Below are 12,311 nucleotides of genomic sequence, written 5' to 3'. Positions count from 1 at the left end.
AGAGAGAGAGAAAGAGAGGTGCTGCAACCAAACTCCAGATGCACGTGCCACTTTGTGCATATCACTGTATGTGGGTACTGGTGAATCAAACCAGGGTCTTTAGCCTTATGTGCCTTAACAAACAAAGTGCCTGTACAAACAAAGAGAGAGACACAAGGAAGCCGTAACTGTGGAGATATCTCTCCACTCCTCCCCCTCTTGTTTTGAGGTAGGGTCTCACTCTGGCCCAGGCTGACCTGGAAATCATTATGTAGTCTCAGCCTGGCCTCTAATTCATAGTGATCCTCTCCTTCTGCCTCCAAAATGTTGGGATTGAAGTTGTGTACCACCACACCTGGCCAAATCCCTTTTTAAGTAAGTGAAAGTTTTGAAGTTTTTGGACTTTAAGACTGTAGAATTTCCTTGTTAACTTGATTTTGTTAAAATAAAAAGTGTGTAATATATTTTTAAATATATTTTAAAAGCTGTGGTTCAGCCACGCATGGTAACACATGCTAAGTACTCAGAAGGTAGAAACAGGGGACTCAATGCAAGTGTGAGGCCATTCTGGACTACAGAGAAAGTTTCAATCGAGCCAGACCTAAATAGGGAGGATCTGTCTCTAAACAAAAACAATAACAACAATAATTATAATCTGTGATTTCTTGGCTGGGTAGATGGCTCAGCAGTAAAGGCACTTGCCTACAAAACCTAACAATCTGAATTCAATTCCACAGTACCTATGTAAGACCAGATGCACAAAGTGGAGTTGGTTTTCAGTGGCTAGAGGTCCTGGCACAACCATTCTCTCTCTGTTTTTCCTCTGTCTCTCTCTCTCTGTAAATAAGTAAATAAAATATTTTTTAAAAGTCTATGATTTCCAGACCCAGACATGGTGGTGCACACCTTTAATCTCAGCACTTGTGAGACAGAGGTAGGAGGATTGCCATGAGTTTGAGGCCATCCTGAAGACTACATAGTGAATTCCAGGTCAGCCTAGGCTAGAGTGAGACCCTACCTCAAAAAAAAAAAAAAAAAGTCTATGATTTCCAAAGATGATGACATCAAAATGAAAGAGTTATTAATGGAGAGAGGGAGGGGATATGATGGAGTGTGGATTTGTGAAGAGGAAAGTGGGGGAGGAGAGGGAATTATCATGGTTTACTGTCTGTAAGTGTGGAAGCTGTCAATTTAAAAAAAAAGTCTGCTGGGCGTGGTGGCGCACGCCTTTAATCCCAGCACTCGGGAGGCAGAGGTAGGAGGATCGCCATGAGTTCAAGGCCACCCTGAGACTCCACAGTGAATTCCAGGTCAGCCTGGGCTAGAGTGAGACCCTACCTCAAACCCCCCCCCAAAAAAATTAATAAAAATAAAAAAAATTTTAAAAAATGTCTATGATTTCCAGGCTAGAGTGATGGCTTAACGGTTAATGAACTTGCATGCAAAGCCAAAGGACCCAGGTTCAATTTCCAGGACCCACGTAAGCCAGATGCACAAGGTGGCACATGCATCTGGAGTTCGTTTACAGCAGCTGGAGGCCAAGCCATACCCATTTCTCTCTCTTTCTGCCTCTTTCTCTCTATGTCAAATAAATTAATTAATTAAAACTAAAAAAGAAATATATATATAATTTCCTATAAGGTTTGTGCAGTGAATGTATCTGTTCATATGTATTTGAGTTCATTTGCAGATGAGCATGTGTATAAGGGCTAGATATTGACATCTGTTGTCCTCCTTGGTTATTCTCCACATTATTTTTCTAATGACAGAGCTTTACTGAATCCAGAGCCCATTGATTATGCAGCCATCAAAGACACAAGGAGCCTCCTTTTGTGGCAACCCAGCATGGGGATTATAAGCAAATGCAGCCACACCCATCATTCTTACATGGGTGCTAGGGATTCAAACCCAAGTCTTCATGCTCACATGGCAAGCATCTCCCGAGCCCACAGAACAGTGCTTTTGAGATTTATTCATGTTGTTTCATGTATTAATAGCCTGCTCCTTTCCAGTGTGGAGCTGTACTCTATTGAGTAAATGTACCACAATTTACTCATATTTTTACCATATGATAAGTAATTGTTTTTTATTTAGATTGGGTTATTGTAAGTATAGTAACTAAATTAATATTTTTTCACATATCTTAGGACAATAACTTAAGAGCATAGTTTGTCTTGCTGTACTGTATAACTATTAAGTCACATTATCACAATACTATCCAAAGTATCTTGTATTTTATATTCCCACCATAAAATTATTAGAAATTCAGCTCTCCCAAATGTTCATCAGAATTATTGATAGTGTGTATATTTATACTTATCAGTGCAGGGGATGGATCCTATGACTTCATAGATGCTAAGTGAATTATTTTTTATTATATGAATATATGCATAGTGGTATTTTATTGTAGCTTTAATGGACATGTATGTGATAGTAGTGTTTAGCATATTTTCATCAGTTTTTTTATTGTTTCCCATGAGTATTTTTGGTTGTCAGTCTTCCTGTCTGAAAATTGTTTAATGTTTAATCAAAACTCCATACATAGCCACGCATGATAGTGCACACCTAAAATCCCAGCACTTGGGAGGCAGAGAGGTAGGAGAATCATTGTAAACTCAAGGCCATCCTAGGACTACAGAGAGAGTTCCAGGACAGCCTGTGTTAGAGTAAGACCCTACCTCAGAAAAAAATATTAACACACATATGCTTTATACACAAGACATATAAGTTGTTACTGAAAGTATTATAAGGATTCTGTAGGATCTTGCTGCTTTCTTAACAGATCTTTCAAAGTTCCGCATTTATTTTGAAGTAAATTTTATTTAGTTTGGTTTCCTATAATACTTATTTCCTAACTATGAAACATGTTTAACCAAAGATTACCTTATATTGTTTCTTAACAATGTTTTATGTTAAAATTGTTTGGTTATAGCTATGATAAATTAAAAACTATTAGGTATAGTATAAAATTAGAGTGTGCACTTACATTTTGGCATGTGAGTACACAATAATTTTAGCACCATTTTTGCAGTTGTTCTCCTTTCTCTACTGAATTTCCGGGGCACATTAGTCAGAAACCTGCTGAAAGACTACATGTTAGTGTATTTATGAATGTTACATCATTCCATTTATCTAACTGCCCAAAATACTATAACTAAAGCTGTGTCATATTCATCCTTTGTATGTGCAATCCAGCACTGTGACGCTTCTAAATTGGGTTGTCTATCTTACATCACTCACTTTCTCATATACACTTTGGAATCAGCTTTTCAATTTATCATTTATAATTGGATGTTCAGGTGCTAGGAATATTGCTCAGTGATGAAAGTGCTTGCTTTCAAAGCCTCATGATTCAGTTTAAATTCCTCAGCAACCACTTAAAGCCTGATACAAAAGGTGGCACAGTCAAGTATGGTGGCGCATGCCTTTAATCCCAGCGTTGGGAAGGCAGAGATATAAGATATGAGAATTGCTGTGAGTTTGAGGCCACACAGAGACTACATAGTGATTTCCAGGTAATCCTGGGCTAGAGTGAGACCCTGGGAGGAAAAAAAAAGTAGCATAATACTTGGGAGGCTGAGGTAGGAGGATCTCTCTGAGCTCAAGGCCAGTCTGAGACTACCCAGTGAATTCCAGGTCACCCTGGGCTAGAGCAAGACCCTGCCTCCAAAAGAAAAGCAGTACAAGCATCTGGCAGTCTTTTTTCTGTAACAAAAGACCCTGGCACATGGCACATTAGTGAGTGTGCACACATAAACATGCAAAAAATATATAATATAACTGGATAATAATTTGATATTCTAGCAAAAGTACATATGAATTTGTATAAACTGACTAGTAATATTGAACTTTTGAATCCAGGAACTGCTATTTCTCTGTATTTATTTATTTATATCATTAATTCCAGAGTAAACCTGTGCATGTTTTGTCTAGTTCATCATTAGGTATACCATGTTCTATGCTATTATAAAGCATGTTTTAAATTCAATACCCAGTTACTTATTATTAAGTGGGACAACAATTGATTTTGACCCAGGCACTTTTACAAACTAAGAATACTGAGAAGCAACCACATGGCCTGTACATTGCTACAAGTAAGAGATGGACAAATTAACAACAATGGTAAATTTCTACATTATTTTAAATACCAACCAAGAAGAAATTTGATCAAATAGGCAAGACAAATCAAATGTGAAAATCCATAAGACCCATTAACTTCAATCTGCATTTAAGTGTCATTAAAGTTTTCTTAGAGTAAGGACATGATCACTGAATACACAAAGAAAAAGTATCTGAAAAACATGCAAATTAGAGACTGGGCAAAGGAAAGGATCAGTATTTAAAGACCAGGGTATATACAGAAGTCAAAAACCTCACAATGGTTGTCACTGCCCCCACAAGACCTACGCGATTATGAACATATCAACATTTTAACACAGAAGACGGAGGAGGGAAAAAAGAATGAAACATCAATACAGAAGGACACATGGAAACAGGAGGTTGCTCAGGGGAATGAGGGTATGGGAAGCAGACAAAAGAGTATAATATGACGGGAATAAGAACAAATTACAGTATGTTCATGTATTAAAATTCAATTTAAAATGTTTTAAGAAACTGAGCCAGGAGCTAGAGATAGGTCAGGAGTTAAGGCAATTGTCTTCAAAGTCAAGTCTAAGGACCTGGGTTCAATTGCTCAGCACCCACACAAAGCTAGATGCACAAGGTAGCATGTGCATTTGGAGTTCATTTGCAGTGGCTAAAGGCCCTGGTACACCCACTCTCTCCCTATATGCCTTTCTCTCTCTCTCAAGTCAAAAACAAGCACGTGTGTGCGCACACACACACACACACACACACACACACAAACTTCTGATTAAAAAAAAAAATTGAGAGGGGCATGGTGGTGCAGGTCTTTAGTCCCAGCACTCTAGAGGCAGAGGTAAGAGTATTGCTGTGAGTTTGAGGCCAGCATAGTACTACCGAGTGAGTTCCAGGTCAGCCTGGGTTAGAGTGAGGCCATACCTTGAAAAACAACATAAAATATAAAATAAGGTGCTAGAGATGGCTTAGCAGTTAAGCACTTGCTTGTGAAGCCTAAGGACCCCAGTTTGGGGCTCAATTCCCCATTACATACATAAAGCCAGATGCACAAAGTGGCACATGCATCTGGAGTGCATTGCTGCAGCTGGAGGCTCTGGTGCTCCCATTCTTTCTATTTGCCTCTTTCTGTCCCTCTCTCAAATAAAGTAATAAAAATTAAATAAAATTGTAATATAAAACAAAATGAAAATGAGATATCCAAGGAGTTCTATTTCCTGTCACTGTCTTTTGTTTTATAATGTTGCTTGTTTATGTTTGGTTTTGAATGAATTTCTTTTTCTGTTGTTCTATCCATCAGCTTCAATGGATCAAGCATACTGAAATTCAGCTGATACAACTAAATGAAATTTTAATACTCATGTAGACTTGACAAAGAAATATATACATACATACATACATATATGTATATATATAATAAATATAAATAGTAAATATAAGTGTGGGGGGGGTGATGGGTAGATCCTGTACAAGGAAAGGAAAATTGTGTTATGAGGAAAATAAGAAAAAGCCTAAGGTCCTAGCAAAATGGCCATACAAAATGTTAAGTGTTATTAGGATAGAACTTCTCTTTGATATTGTTAGACCTCCCACTTAAAGTTCTTCAATCATATTCTTTCCTCCAGGAAGGAAACAATTCACAGTTTAGGTTCCTTTCATTTCCATATACTTGGGTTTTAAAAACAAATGCACTGCTTTTGGAGATCAACGGTGTGTATTCTCACAGCGCCACCTAGCATCCAAAGAAATGGTGGCATTAGGGTTACCCCTGAAAGAAATTTAAGGGAGTAAAATTAAAAACAAATTTAAAACTCACGAGAAAAGGCCCTGACATGGTGTTATACGCCTTTAATCCCAGAACTAGGGGGCTGAAGTAGAAGCATCGCTGTGAATTGGAGGCCACCCTAGGCTAGAGTGAGACTCTACTTGAAAACAAATAAAACAGCAACAAAAAGTACCGAGGGTGCTGGAGAGACAGTTAAACGGTTAAAGACACTTGCTTGCAAAGCCTGAGTACTCTGGTTCGATTTTCCCAGCATCCATGTAAAGTGATGCATGCATCTGGAGTTCAGTTGCAGAAGGAGGAGGTCCTGGCAAACTCATACTCACTCTATTTGTCTCAATTTTTTTTTGGGGGGGGGGCGTGTTGTTCTAAAAAGGGGAGGGTGGGCAGAAGTGCTGATGCATGCCTTTAATTCCAGCACTCAGGATGCTGTGGTAGGAGAATTGCTATAAATTCGTGTCGAGCCTGGGACTACAGACTAAGTAATCAGGTCAGCAAGTAAGACTGGGATAGAGTGAGACACTACGTTTAAAAAAAAAAAAAGTGATTTAAATAATGGGGCTCCAGGAACAAGGGAAAAAAAGAAACTTCATTTCAGCAAGATTCTTGAAACTATTTGTTTCAAAGTTTGAACAATGCACTAATTGCTAGTGGGAAAGTGTAATTCATGATTCCGTGTAAATAAACAAGGAAGTCTGGCCCAAATCTGCCTTTCCTGTCTCTTCCTACACTGAATATAAAAGTTAAAAACCCATATGCCTCCTATTAAGCTGATTGTTTTCATTTACAAACACGGAGGTAAAGGAATATGGACACAGTTCCTACTTTGGAATTTAGTTGACCTTGCACTGTGACATTTATCCTACGAAAACTCCTTGGGTTTGTCTGTACGCAGGTCCCTTATCTCTTCAGTCACACTACAGTTCCTAACTTGAACCGCGTCTCATAAGCTCAAGCACTTCAGTGCGCTTATCTCCCCTCGCTTAGAGCAATGGTCCACAGCGCTTCCGGAGACCACGCCGGAAGCGTACCGTGTTTCTGCGCCGTGGTGCTGGCTCAGCCCAGGACCTGGAGGGAGACGGCGAGCAGGGCGCCCGCGGAACCACCGGCGAAGGCGGGGACTGAGGGCGGAGCTTCCCTGCGCCGTTTCCCACTGCTCATGGCGGGGAGGAAGGCGGGGCACCCGCGCCCTTCTCTGAACCCAGGAAGACTTAGAGGCGGGGCGCTCCTCTGCGCACGACGTGAAGACCGCCTCAACCCTTTCCTTGGTTTCCTTTTTCTGTACTCTGGTGGGTTTTGCTCAGCTTGAGAAGTATCGCTCAAAATTTCCTGTAGATATTTGCACTGCGAAAACTACCTGTAACCGTTCCTCTTTAGGCTTTGGTAATAACCACAAATTGGTTGCACTTTTTGTTTCCTCAACTTTTTTTTTTTTTTTCAAGGTAGGGTCTCGCTGTAGCCCAGGCTGATCTGGAATTCACTATGTAGTCTCAGGGTGGCCTCAAACTCAGTTGTCCTCCTACTTCTGCCTTCCAAGTGCTGAAATTAAAGGTCTGTGTCACCACACCAGGTTCAACATCCTCTTTTAATACTTACGTAAGCAATTAGCCTGAAAACATAACTTTGGACCCCTTTTCAGTATTCATGTTTTTATTAATGCCATTATATTAATGCATGTAATTTTTTTATTGACAACTTCCATAACTGCAAACAATATCCCATGGTAGTCCCCCCGCCAACTTTCCCCTTTTAAACTTCACCCTTCATTATATCCTCTGCCCCTCTCAATCAGCCTCTCTTTTATTTTGATGTCATGATCTTTTCTTCGTATTATAATGGTCTTCTGTAGGTACTGTCAGGCACTGTGAGGTCACGAAAAATCAGGCCATTTTGTGTGTGGAGGAGCACCTTGTAAGGAGTCCTACTCTTCCTTTGGTTCTTACATTCTTTCTCCCATCTCTTCTGCAATGGACCCTGAGCCATTGGAAGGTGTGTTTGAGTATTTCAGTGCTAAGGACTCCTCTGTCACTTATCAGCACCATGGTGCCTTCTGAGTCATCCCAAGGTCACTGCCATCTGAAGAGAAGCTTCTCTATCCAAAAGTGATAGTAGCATTAACATATGGGTATGAACATTATGAGAAGTGCTTACTGGGCAGTTTGGTGAGCATACTATATACATTTAGCCAGACAGCAACAGATGTTACACCCCTAGGGCTCATAACTACCCCTGTTGTAGTTTTTCAGTATCAGGGATGTATTCCCTCCCATGTAGTGGGCCTCCAGTCAAATTAGAGGGCAGCTGGTTTCCACCATGACATACGTGCCACTCTTGCACCCAATGGCTCATTTGGTCTGGCTGGCCAAATATAAGGCTTGTAGTGTCCGTTGTTGGTTATCTTCACTGGTGATTTCTCTCCCTCCCTTTGAACTGCATGCAGCGTGGCTTTCCCAGCTTTCTGTCAGCTGGTCTACATAGAGGAGGTCTTCAGCTCAGCTCCAATAGTCTCAGTGACTTTGCAACCCAAGCATGTGGAGTCATCAGCAATAGGGTCTTACCATCTATTCCTGGTGGGAAACTAACAGCCTTGGCAATGGCCTGTAATGTTTTGGAGACACCAGGAACTTCCCTGGCCAACAAATCACTGGAAGGTATCCCATCCCTGGCACTGAAAATTTTCTAGTAACAATCTTTGGCTCCTGGGTGTTACATTGTCCAATAAAGTAGGTTTCCATATGACTTATCTATATCCTTTTGGATTTTGATGAGCCTTCCCTCCACCTTTTCATTACTCAATCTGCTCCACAGACTTCACTTAGGCCTTTTCACCCCCATTAATCTGTTCGACTTACATACAATACCATCCTATTAAGTTCAAGTAAAATTTTACATTCAGATATTTTTCAATTAACTGCACTTGCATATCATTTTAAAAGAGCTACTGCTCTAATCATTTGTTATCCTTACATTTGTCTGTATTTCCTATTTTTCATTCTTGGGTTTTTTGTTTGTTTGTTTGTTTTGTTTTTCAAGGTAGGGTTTCACTCTAGCCCAGGCTGGCCTGGGAATTCACTATGGAGTCTCAGGTGACCTCGAACTCATGGCGATCCTCTTACCTCTACCTCCCCAGTGCTGGGATTAAAGGTGTGCACCACCACAACTGGCTTGTATTTCCTATTTTTATTTATTTATTTATTTATTTGACAGAGAAAAGAGGGAGAGAGAATGGGCACGCTAGGGCCTCCAGCCATTGCAAACAAACTCCAGATGCATGCACCCCTTTGTGCATCTGGCTAACATGGGTCCTAGGGAATCGAACCTGGGTCCTTTAGCTTTGCAGGCAAATGCCTTAACTGCTAGGCCATCCCTCTAACCCTTTCGTATTTTTCTTATCTGTCCCACATAATGTCTGAAATGTAAGACCTGCAGGATTCCCACACACTCGATATCCACTGAAAAATGCTGGGGATTTTTTTTTTTTTCTGCTTTAAAAAATAATACAACATGGGAAGAAGTTAAAACTACTAGATTTTTCTATATGTGTGTGCCTTGATAACTACACCTCATCAAGTTAGGCTTTGCCTTAAAATTAATCATTCAACTCTAAAAATTGTTCTTCTATTTGGTCCTGCCACTGAGTTACCTCCACTACTTTTAAATAACTTTCCCCACTTCCTAAGACAATTCACCAAACTCTGTAATTCAGAAGTTAGAATTTTCATTTGTAAAGGGCCATATACTATTTGAAACTCAGTAAGCCACTTTTTATGGCAGCTACTCAATCCTGTAGTTGGAGAAGAAAAACAGTCATAGATCATATGTAAATAGAGGGGACAAGGGATAATCCAGTGAAGTGTTATTTACAAATCCAGGCTTTGATTGGGAAAGCTTATTGTGGACCCTACAATTCAATAAGCTCCTTTCTCTTGGTAAATAATACCATAGTTTATTTTTTTTAAGTCATGTATGTTCTCTATTTTTATTTTACCTCCATTTCAGAATTTGTAAGAATGTAAGAGAGAGAGGGAACCTCATGAAGACAATACAATCTACTATAAAGTGTACTTGAAACTAGTATTTTTAGATAATCTATAAATTTTAGAAATGTTCACTCTCCTAATTTTTTGGAAGAGGTTTATGAACTGATGGTAACAAAATTTGGGAATAAAGTTGGGTGTGGTGGTGCACTCCTTTAATCCTAGTACATAGGCCGAAGTAGGAAGATCACCATGAGTTTAACCCACCCTGAGACTACATAGTATCATGTCAGCGTGGACTACAGTGAAACCCTACTTCAAAAAAAAAAAAAAAAAAAAAAAAAAAAAAAAAAAAACAGCAAAAAAAATGGGAATAAAACAAGTTCTAGACAGCTATGGTGGCACATGCCTGCATGCCTTTAATCCCATACACAAGAAGCAGATGTAGGAAAAGCACTATGAGTTCAAGGCCAGCCTGGGCCTACAAAGTGAGTTCCAGGTCAGCCTAGGCTACAGTGAGACTTCAAAATAAAGTAAAATAAAATAATAAAATAAGCTGGGCATAGTGGTGTATGCCTTTAATCCCAGCACTCAGGAGGCAGAGGTAGGAGGATCACCGTGAGTTTGAGGCCACCCTGAGACTCCATAGTGAATTCCAGGTTAGCCTGGGCTAGAGTGAGACCCTACCTCGAAAAACCAAAATATTAATAATAATGATAATGATATAATAATAAAACAAACTGTAATGGAAACTCCACCCTTTCTTGGTTGAAGTAATTAAACATTATAATACACTACCAACACTAAGGGTTTGTACTCTCCTGTTCTTGATTGTACAAATGTACAATTACATTTGTTTGTGTGTTAGTCATAATTAAAACATAGTCAGTCATCAAAGGCACTAGGTACTGTCAACAGATAGCTCTCACCTAAGAGGGAATAAGAGATGATAGTTTATTCTTGAGCTAATGATGAGTGACCATAGCCCAGAAACAAAGATTCAGGTTGCCCAAAATAATGTGTTCATGAAAATTGTGTCATAATAGAATAAAAGAAAATCATAAATCAAAGACTTGTTCAAATATGTTGGTGGAAACATCAGTAGAGCAGGAAAAGTCTGTTACAGGTTTCAAGTGATTTAGCTTTCTGTTGGATGGAAGTTAGTGGTTTGGTAAATTAGTATATTCTAAAAGGTTCTATCAAGTTATGTTATTTTAGAAGGTGGTGGGCGATATAAGGGTATATAGCTCAAGATAATTTGGCTGTGGATTTACAACATGCCAACTTTCATAATTGTAATTGGGAAGTGTTTCAATGAGCCTTGTAGAATCTTTATCACATAGGTGAAACTTTTCTTCTAGGAACTTCAGTTTACAGGGCCTTAAAAAAGCAATTATTTTGAAGGTGTCAGGTTTCTTTTTGTGCCCTATGGTGACATGGAGCTGTCCCTTATGCCTCTTGTTCCAAGGACTGAGATTATAGAGGCTTACTGCTGCGCTTGGTTTAATGAGATTTTTCTTTTTTAGTTGTTTGAGGTAGGGTCTTCTTCTAGCCCAGGCTGACCTGTAATCCACTATGTAGTCTCAGGGTGGCCTCGAACTGATGATGATCCTCCTACCCCTTCTGGGATTAAAGGTGTGCACCACCATGTCCAGTGAAAGGTAAAAAGTATAATTTTCAAGCTGTAGTTTATGGAGTATAAACACAAAACCAACCTTCTGCCTTCAGGGTCCCTGCCCTTCACCTTCACCTTTTACTGGGATGAACATCACATTCCTTTTTGTTTGCTTATAGCCAGCTCCTGGCCACAGTGATTTTCTTTTTGTTCCTTTCTAATTTTTTTTTTTTTAATTTCTTTTGTTTTTTCAAGTAGAGTTTCACTCTCGTCCAGGCTGACCTGAAAATTCACTATGTAGTCTTAGGGTGGCCTTGAACTCATAGTGATCTTCCTACATCTGCCTCCCAAGTGCTGGGATTAAAGGTGTGCACTACCACACCCGGTGATTTTCTTTTGATTAAATTAAGTTTATTGGAACATAGCCACCCCCATTAATGTGTTGTCCTTAGCTGACTTCATGCTATAAACAGTCCAATAGATCCAGTCAGATAGTATGACCTATAAATCCAAAATTATTTATTTTGTCTTTATTGTACCCATAATTCAGTCTGAGGCTAATGTTCTGGTATGCTAATTATGATGAACTCCCCATTTGGACAGTGGGAAAAACAATGGCAGAACTTTTCAGTTTGGAAACAATTGTACAGGGTCCTGGCCCAAAGCTCCTTCTTTCTGCAACTTCCCAGTATTTTGTTTCCCTTTGGCTCCTCTTTCCATTTCTCTAGCCAAGATGGGGATTATATCAAGAGAGTGGCCAGAGAACAGAGAGGAAAAAAAATAAAAAGCAATGAAAAGACTGGAGATGTAGTTCCATCCTAGAATGTATGCAGTCACAGACCAGCTGTGCATTCAATAC

At 39.5% G+C, this 12,311-nt stretch overlaps 1 long non-coding RNA gene across 1 annotated transcript in view; it reads left to right on the top strand.

Annotated features, from left to right (window-relative positions):
* The window catches only part of LOC123459221, a 33,997-nt gene that overhangs the window by 314 nt on the left and 21,372 nt on the right, over positions 1-12,311 (top strand). The gene's annotated exons all lie outside the window — the stretch shown is intronic.

This window comes from Jaculus jaculus, chromosome 3, assembly GCF_020740685.1.
Source record: "Jaculus jaculus isolate mJacJac1 chromosome 3, mJacJac1.mat.Y.cur, whole genome shotgun sequence".
Taxonomy (NCBI): Eukaryota; Metazoa; Chordata; class Mammalia; order Rodentia; family Dipodidae; genus Jaculus; species Jaculus jaculus.
The sequence above is the reverse complement of the archived record's forward strand: the minus strand, read 5'-3'. Positions and strand labels throughout refer to the sequence as shown.